The 10,404-nt window shown below is 41.3% G+C and overlaps 1 pseudogene; it reads left to right on the top strand.

Annotated features, from left to right (window-relative positions):
* The first annotated feature begins 8,000 nt into the window (after nucleotides 1-8,000).
* Nucleotides 8,001-8,496, top strand: LOC149208262 (protein CHROMATIN REMODELING 8-like; annotated as a pseudogene).
* The last annotated feature ends 1,908 nt before the right edge of the window (nucleotides 8,497-10,404 follow it).

Raw genomic sequence — 10,404 nt, forward strand, 5'->3', positions numbered from 1 at the left:
AAGGGGAATGACAAAGGGAAGCAGATTATCGATGCAGAGCCCAACACCACCGTTGCCACCACAAAGATCTAGAAGGAGGAACCCGAAGATCCAGAGGAGGAGGAGCGTCTCTTCCACTCCCAGATTTGGGTAAAGGGCTCCTCACTGTAGTTCATTTTCGACAGTGGGAGCGAAAAGAACCTCATTTTAGCAGAGGTCATAAAGCAGTTGGGCTTACCGACCACAACACATCCACAACCGTACACCATTGGGTGGCTTCACCAAGGACGAGATCTTCGCGTGAGCCAGTAATTTCGCCTTCCATACAGCATCAAGCCCTTCACAGATGAAGTATTGTGTGACATTGCTCCCCTTGAATTTTGTGATGTATTATTAGGACAACCATACTTGTGGAAGAAACATGTTGTGTATGAATCAAGGCCTCGTGTTGTTATTATTACTTTGGGAAATAAGTTGTATAGAATACTGGAGGTAACATCGCCTACCGCCATCTCTTTGGTTACTGCAAAACAATGCAGCAAGCTCATTTTCAAAACCGGGAAATTTGTTTTCCTGATGATACGCCCTTAAGGAAAGAAGAAGACGGTGGCCACGACCTCCAGACAGGGCCCCTCCGCACGACAACTACAAATGGACAAGGTCGTGTAGGAGTACGAGGATATCTTCAAGTCCCCTATAGGGGTTCCTCTGCACTGTCAGGTCAAGCACTTCATTGATCTAACCCCAGGTGCACCGCTGCCCAATGGACCAATCTATCGGCGCTGAATTCATTGCCTTGTGGGATCCCGATCGTGTTGGTACAAAAGAATGATGGGACTTGGAGACTCTGTATTTACTATCAGGTGCTGAACATGATCACTATTTGTAAAAGGTACCGGATCCCGCGGATTGATGACCTCCTAGACCAATTGAAGGGGCAAAATATTTTAGCAAGATCGATTTGAAGTCAGGATATCAAAGGTACCAATCAAACCCTCTGATGTGTGGAAGACTGCCTTCAAAGCCAAGGAGGGCCTTTTCAAATGGTTGGTTATGCCTTTCTGATTGACAAATGCTCCTGCAACCTTCATGAGGCTAATGCATGACATATTGCAGCCATTCACCAACTCATTTGTAGTGGTATACTTGGATGACATCCTGATCTTCAACTAGAGTTAGGAAGAGCACCTCCACCACATCCGATAGGTTCTCCAAACACTACGACAACATAAGTTATGTGCCATTTTGGAGAAATGAACTTTTGGCATGACCCAGGTTCAATATCTGGGATACATTATTGACGAATAGGGGATGCATGTGGATCCAACCAAGATCCAAGTCATTCAGGATTGGCCATCTCCAACCACTCTGACAGAACTCCACAGCTTTCTAGGTCTTGCCAACTTCTACCGCAGGTTTGTGTTGGGATTTTCTCATATCACTTGGCCCTTGAGTCAAGTCACCAAGGGAGGAGCAAAAGCAAAATTCTTTTGGTCTGAATCTCAACAGAAGGTATTCACAAGTTGAAAGATCGCCTCTGCTTGGCACCAGTGCTCGCATTACCAGACTTGCAGCAACCATTTGAGGTCGAGACAGATGCCTTTGACTATGTTATTGGGGTAGTCCTTACTCAACATGGGCATCTAGTGGCATATCACAATGAGACACTTTCAGACATAGTCCGAAAGTATCCCACTTATGAAAAAGAGATGTATTACATTGTCCAGGCCTGCCGACAATGGAAGCATTACATTTTGGGGAAGGAAACGGTCATCCACATAGACCACTGACCCCTGCAGTTCATACAGACCCAAGGGAAATTGCAGAATGTTCTCCATCAGAAGTGGTCCACATACCTGCAACAGTTCCATTTGAATATCAAGTATAAGAAGGGCAACACCATTAATGTTGCAGATTGCCTCAGTCGACCACCAATGATGGCGTTAACCACTGTGCTCAACTCTCGTGGGCACGAGACTTCTGATTGGCCACTTCTCTACAAAAGCGACCCAGAATTTGAACGCACATACCAGACACTCTTGGAGGGTCAACATGTTCCAAATTTTCACCTCTAGGATGCCCTGTTATGCCAGCTAGGTCACCTTTGTGTTCCTTCAAGCGAGTGTTCCAAGATGATTTGGGATGCACACTACAGTCAGGTTGCTGGACTTCGGGGTCGAGAAAACGGTGGCAGTATTGCATAAGTGTTTCTATTGGTCGAATCTTCGACAGGATGTTGGGAAGTACATCAGATCATGCACTGCCTACGCCATTTCCAAACTGACCATCAAGAAGCAAGGCCTCTATACCCCATTACCTACCCCTAATCGACCTTGGGAATCCATCTCCATGGATTACATGTCAAGGATTCCTTCCACTAAGCATGGAAATGACTGTGTTTTTGTGGTTGTCGACAGGTTCTCAAAGATGGCCATTATGGTGGCCTGCAAGAAGAATATCACAGCTGAAGCCACTACTAAACTTTTCTTTGAACGAGTGTGGGTACACTTTGGGATCCCACAGTCTATCATCTCATATCGGGGCAGCAGGTTCCTCAGTACATTTTGGTCCAGTCGCTGGTCAATGATGGACACCAAACTCACTAAGTCAACAACCTTCCATCCTCAAACTGATGGCCATACAGAGGTTGTCAACATGATGATCGTACACATTTTGTGCATGTACAACTCAAATCATCCACGCACATGGGACGAGAGCCTCCCATATGTTCAGCACAGCTACAACCAGGATCTCCATAGCTCAACTGGCCACAACCATTTTCAGGTGGGCTTGGATTCCAGCCACTATGTCCCATTGATGTGGCCATGCCATTTGCAGCTACTCACGCAGATTCGGCTCATGTCAAATCTAAAACAAATAAGGCAAACAGCTTCATTGAGCACATCCAACATATTCGCTAGTAGGTCCATGACATTATGGAGAAATCAAATGACAAGTACAAGCAACGACATGATCAACATTAGGTGCCACACAAGTTTCAGGTGGGCCACAAAGTCTGGTTGCATTTGCAAAAGGAACACCTTACTGGAGCCTATCGGAAACTCAGACCACTCCAATATGGTCCTTACACCATTACTAAAGCTATGGGAGACAATGCATTTGAGCTCAGCATCCCCCCATTCCTTGGCCTGCACCCAGTGTTCAATGTGGAGCCTATTTGTACAAGCAGTGACATGTTCAACGTCGGGTTCCACAAATGTTTCAGGTGGTCCACAAATTCTAGTTGCATTTGCAAAAGGAACACCTTACTGGAGCCTATCGGAAACTCAAACCACTCCGATATGGTCCTTACACCATTACTAAGGTTGTGGGAGACAATGCATTTGAGCTCAGCATCCCCCCATTCCTTGGCCTGCACCCAGTGTTCAATGTGGACCGCCTTCGACCATACTTTCCACCATTACTAGACACATCCAACATTGCAGAACAACTCACACCCACAGAGTTAAGTCCAGATTGCATGGAACAAGATGCAACTGATCAGATCATGGACACACAGATCAATCACACTCGCTAGCAGAATATCCAACTGTATCGAGTTGTCAAAGCAGGCCAACTCCTTCACTAGGGCAAGTGGCTCACTAGGGACCAAGTTCAGTAGAAGTTTCCTCATCTCATGGAGGAACTCAACGCAATGGAGAGCATTGCTTCCTAAGGGGGGAGGAATGATCCAGGTGGACATTGGTGTCCACTCACCAATTCCACTTGGAACCCCACCATTGTTTCTTTTAGTTTTTCAGTTTCCTTAATTGTAGCACAGCTTACTATTTTTAACAGTTTTTCAGGTCCTAAACCTCCGAAGCCATTTTGAGGCCCTAAATGATGTTATTTTGGAAACCTAACTCCAACGAATTTTTGTTTGAAATCTTCTTTTCTGTCATAGACCTCAAAGACATATTTCCAACAGGCTATCATGCACGTCAAACAAAGATAATGATGATGATGATGATGATGATTATGGTTAACGTCCACTGAGACCAAATTGGTCTATCGGACCTACAATTTTCTTAATTTTTACTTGTCTAGCTCCTCGTCTTTCTTGGCGAGATTGGTGTTGTAGCTTTCTTTCTTTTCTCTACGGTCTTCCAACTTCCTTTGTCTTGTATCTCCTTCATCTCTTCTGGTTCTTGGGACATTGGTGTCTTAGCTTCGCGATCTATAGTCGGAGAAGTTTGGTTTAGGAGATCTGTTTTGCTGTTAAATGAAGATTTATTTTCTGCGGTATTCAAATCCTCATAACTGTTGATTTGTTGGGGCGGGCTTTCTCCTTGCTTGCTTTGAGAGTTGTTTCCTTCTTCCTTGATTTCTTGTGACTCTGAGTTTTCTCTAGAATATTCTTCTTTGATGACAGTGTAGTGTTCTTTTTGTGCTCCTTCCCACCATGTAGATCTGTGGTGGTTTTTTCTAGCAAAATTTTTCTCAGAGGCTTTTGGGCAATTTTTGGCTAGATGCCCCGTCTCAAAGCACGATCGACATCTGAAGAGGACACTTTCATAATCAAGCTTCTGGTTCCACACATAGTCTTTACTTGTTAGGTTTATTTCAGCTGGGAATCCGACGCTGAAATCCATTTCCACACAGATGCGTGCATAGGTGGTTCTGGCATATTCCTCTGTTTCTGGGCACCTGCAGTAAAATTTCCCAATTGCATTTCCGATGGCTTTTAGCGAGGAGAGATTCCAGAGATGCAAGGGTAGGCTTGGCAATCTCACCCAAACTGGTGCTGAGGTTATCACTGCTATAGAGGGATCGAATGATGGGTTCCATGGCTTCATGAATAGGCCTGATTTTTCCCAAAACCAAGGGCCGGAATCTAGAATACATTGTCTGCTTTCAGGATTTTCAAAATCTACTATAAAGAAACCTCTAGCACAGGGGTAGATATTAATTTCATCAGAAATGATAGGCTTCCATACCTCCGAGATCCAATTGTGGAGTGCTATCAGCCGCGGCCAAAAACCATTGAACCGGCAAATTAGGGCACTTTCGGAGAACTTCAAAGCTTCATCGAGTGAGTCCTGGACCACTTGGATAGTGGGAGCTGGGGCTTCACTCACGATATGGGCAGGAGATTGCCCTCCAGAGGCGGATGAGCCACCAGTTATTTTTGCGAAGCTCGGAGCCATAGTTTACGCAGATCTGCACCAGATCGAGAGCCAAACCGCAGATCTGAAGATACTAGACCTGCGAGACCTGCGAGATCTGCGAGATTATAACTGATTATTTAGACCTGCGAGACTTGTGAGATCTGCGAGATCTTCTAAACTGCGAGAATACTAGACCCACTTGAACCGAAGAACCGCAGAGAACCGCTATCAAAACATATCAATCGTGTTATAATGGACCGCAGACGATCACCGAAGAACCGCAGAGATCCGCAGACGATCACCGAAGAACCCCAGCGAAGAACCCCAGTGTGGAAGGGAACCGCAGCGAAGAACCGCAGACGATCACCGAAGAATACAATAGCTCATAGCGAAGAACCGCAGCGAAGAACTGCAGCGAAGAACCCCACTGTGGAAGGGAACCGCAGCGAAGAACCGGTTACCCAAGACCTTGATCGGAGCCGCGAATGACCTTGATCGGAGCCGCAGAAGACCTTGAAGACGCGGAGATGCCAGAAGTCTCGGCCTTGATCGGAGCCGCAGAAGACCTTGAAGACGCGGGGATGCCAGAATACCTTGACCAAGTCACGACCCTGAGAATTTGGCTGTCCAACTCACACCAACGGGGCCCATAAACTCTTGGTGTTACATCTCCTTGGGTTAGGGTTTTGGTTGTTTAGGGTTTGCTCTTATTGTTCAATAATAGAAAGGCACTTGAGCCTCATTATAGTTTAGTTCAGAGGCATGTAGCCGCCACATCTCTTCTCAGAGATAAGCTACCATCGCCCTCGCTGGTGTATTTCCATTTTTGTTTGTAAGCATATTTCAGTATTTTACATTAATGAAATGAAGTATTATTTCCGCTACATCTCTGTTTTTATGGTTAACTCTGTAATTTGTTGTGTTCCTGTTTAAATCTGGATCATAATTTCATGCCCTTATTCAAGAATTCATAGTTAAGGCATATTGTTGAGCTTCACAATAGAATTCTTGAGCGATTGAGCTTAATCTTAGCATTTGCATTGTGTAAGTGGATGGCACCCTGAATGTTCCCTGTAGAGAAGGGTGATGAAGAAATAAATATGCAGACTCGACAGGAAATTAGGAAACTAACCTGTTCTGCTTCTACTCATGCTCTGTAACCTGTTCTACTCCTGCTCGTGCTCGGCTTTGGTTGTAGGGTGCTCCTGTGTCAAGATTTTTTTTGGCAGAGATTTCTGGTTTCACTCCTGGAACATGTAGTATTGTATACAAAGATTGTATTTCTCAAGTATCATATTCAAAGACTAAACAATTGTGCGTCTGGTTGTTGTATTTCCATTCCACATTAATTAATAAGACATCAATAGTCGCAGTCACATTAATAAGACCCCATCCCACACCATCCATTTCCCATACACCATCAATCAACAGAGCTGGTTCGTCTACCAGAAAATTTCTGGGTGAGTTGAAACTATCATCCATACCATCCATACCATGCATGTATATTCATCCTTCACTAAGCCAATCATTGGCTTAGTGACTTGTTGTTAATATTTGCCCCAAATGAACACCAGCAAAAAATGTTTAAAACTATCTATGAGTCACCAACAGATAAATGCTAGATGTCAAGCATGTCAAATAAAATTTCCCAAGTATATTATCCAAATGTTGAGTGTTAAAGGTCGATGACAACAACTCAGGTAAATTGGATGTAAGTTTCAATGGCGATTATATGCGCCCACAAATCAATGCAGGGGATTTAGTTGCAGACCCCAGGTGGTTCGATGTTTAACGGAAGAGGGGTCCACAATAAGTTGTTTTGTTAAAACAAATTTTCATCATTGGCATAAATTGGTTAATGTAACACCCCTCAGCTAGAAAATTGGAAACCACCAGCAACCCCCTCCACATTCCATGTCTTGGTCAACAAAGACTGCAATGGGGATTATGCCTAGTTAAACCATCAAATTTTATAGTCGTTTCACTATTTTATTAATTTTTTATTGAGCATACTAGAAATAAGATTTCATAATTTCTTTAAGAAAGCAATAATTAAAGGAATATCATCACCTAAAAGCATTGAAGTTCTCTCATCAAAGCATGTATCACTTTCAATATTCTCCAAAAGGATCACATGTCATAAGTCAATTTGTTCTTATCAGCAAAATTTGATGATGTCATTATTTTTTTTGGATTTTGGTATGTGACATTAAACCAAGGTATTTCAATCCTGTTGGGGCTCATCTTAGTGGATTTATTGGTGAAGATCCTCCACGAATTGCAAACAATTTCATGCCATTATTCAACAATTCGCAGTTAAGGCATATTGTTTAGCTTCACAATAGAATTCTTGAGCGATTGAGCATACAATATGCTACAAAAATAGGAGATATTAGGCGCAATGATCTTTGAACTAGGGAAGAGTTTTTTTTATTCTCATTTTCTGGATTATGATGGTGAAAATTGTCAATTGGTAGAAGAATTTATTTGTGATAGGAGTTGTTATCTTGAAATGGTTTAAACACGATTGCTTCATGAACAGCTGAATCTACAGCGTTACAATGCAAACATAAAGCTAACTTCTTTTTAGTTATATGTTTCCATGCCAAAATTTTGTAGTCAGCATAGAATATTTAGGAGATTCTGAATGAATGCACATATAGGTACAACACATGTGACCTAGGTCGGGATAAGACAGAGACATCTAGCATTTTTAGTGTATTGGTTGGAGAAATCAATTTAGATGATCAATATGAACATTGCATACAAGACGTATCTTATGTCCCTGGATAAGGTGAAAATACTTCAACTCGTAGCAAGCGTGATGGAGGCCACGACAAAGATATTCCTAGAAGCAAAGGGAAAGAAAAGGTTGAACCTAAAGAAGAGGCCTCAAATATGGATGAATATGATATGTTAAAAGTGTTGTTGGATAATGGAATTCATAGCTATATGGATCACGATGCTATTCTTGACGTCAATGATGAAGAGAAGATGAAGCTTCTATACTTTCACAAAGAGCAGCTGAAGCTTTAAGACAATCTTGAATGCTTAGATGAGAAGATAGCATATCAATCCTGAGATGGATAGGAATGTTTGGTGCAACTGGAGCTCCAGTGGATATAAGGAGGAGATTTGGATCAAAAATAAATTCCCAATTGGTTCCTAGTTCTACTGAATATTCTAGGATCAATGGAGCAAGTACATCTCATGGTTAGAAAGCAGGTCTTGCCAGAGCCTCCTTAGGGAATTCCTTGAGTTCTGGCAATCTTCTTGCTGGATATGAGGTACCTGAGAATGTGCTATAGGCATATGGATATAGTTCCAAACAATATCTGGAGCAACCCCTAGACTGGTGAATGGATTTGAAAGGGCACTTGGAAGTTGCAGGCCTACTACCAATCGCTAAACACACAACACTCTACAAATATTCCCAAACAGTTAACTACCATCAAGCGTAATTGCAGACTGGATTATCTATATAATGTAATGTTGTTGGGCCTATCTATTCAATATAAATGGATATGAAGGTTCTATAATGGTATTTAACTGCTCAAATGAAGAAAATTGTGAGTGAACTGAATCATATTTTGGCAGAAACTTACCTGTGAATTTGGAGCAACAACCTCTGGTTAAATGAAGAGAAAGGTTTTCAGAGCAACCTCCAGGCACAGGAATGAAATTGAAAAGTCTGGTGTCCACTTTCTTGATCTCGAACGAATTCTCCTTCTCCACCAAGCCGTTGAACAATTCGGGAATTCTCTTTCTCCACCACGCAGCGGAACAATATGCGGACAAGCGACCATCGTAGTTAAGTTGGTGGTTCATTTAAGATTTTCCTTAAAGCAGCATGTTAGGAGCTCGAATAAAGGTACCCTCGAATAAATGGATGCCATTAATAGAGTTGCAGTGGAGCCATTGAATTGTACCAGCCAGACTCGCTTGAACATCAATCATCAATGCATGTTGCTTCCCGGAAAGCTCATGGTCGTCGTCGGATCTTTTGAGAGTAGCATACATGCATGTATGATGGGCATAGTCAGTCACTAGGCAATCATTGCCTTAGTGACTTGTTGTTAAGCTTTGCCAGTTACAGAGCAAAGCCTTGGCGACCAAAAATGTGAAAGACGTTTTTACTAAATCATAGAAATTTCATAACACCACTTATATATATATATATATATATATATATATATATATATATATATATATATATAAACGTGAAATTAAACTAAATCATAGAAATTTTGCCCCATATATATATATATATATATATATATATATATATATATATATATATATATATATATATATATATATATATATATATATATATATATATATATATATATATATATATATATATATATATATATATATATATATATATATATATATATATATATATAACGTAGAATTAGTTTTTCTTTCAAATTATGCAATGGGAAACGTGGAAATAGTTAGATTATCCGTTTTGACATTAATGGTGTTTAATTTCAATAATTTGAATTACTTTTTCACTACATATTTTAATACGAGCGATTGAACCACAATGTAATTAGCCCATCTTTTACATTATTCATATATTATAATTATTTTAGTCAAAGTGTTAATAAATATTATAGTCAAAGTGTTAATGAATTTTATTACTTTTCATTGAGATAATGTTATCTAGTTTTTTTTTTTTTTGACTTTAACGGTTAGATTTTTATTTAAAAGGCGGAAAAACAGCTACCGCTTGCTTTTACATTGGATTGAGTTCCTCATTTTCATTTCTCTCTGAGTTCATGAAATCCACGGATCCATGATCAATCTTTGACTCAGGGTCGCCTTTTGGAGAAGAAACGCTGTGTCTCTGCCGAAGGGTTCTTTACCTTGATGTTACCTGTTGTCTCTGAAAACCTGAGTTTGCCTTTCTGGAGCCGTCCTCTAACTCTGTTGCCAAAGGAGAAAAGGAACTGCGCTATATCCACTTGGGGGTATGAATATCGTTTTCCATCTCTAGTCTTCAATCTAACCTTCCAGCCCCTTGATTTTTCAATTATGGTTTCAACTGTAATCCACAGGTTGATCCCTTGGGTAACCACTTGCTGTCGTTTACAAAATTGATGCACTAACAGTTTCAAAGTAATGATCAGCTTGCGCTAATGCTGATTTCATAGATCCCTTTGAAGGAGGCGAGTCGAAGGCACCGGTGGATGGAGTAGCCTGACACTGGAACAACTTTCTGTAGAAACGAAGAGCCTAATATTTATGCTGCTGCCAGTCTCCACAAGCTTGAGAGATAAAGGACAGAAGAGTTCCAGTCTTTTGCTGT

Source organism: Pinus tabuliformis, chromosome 1_2, assembly GCF_031772625.1.
Source record: "Pinus tabuliformis cultivar Carrire ecotype Pingquan chromosome 1_2, CPIR1, whole genome shotgun sequence".
NCBI lineage: Eukaryota > Viridiplantae > Streptophyta > Pinopsida > Pinales > Pinaceae > Pinus > Pinus tabuliformis.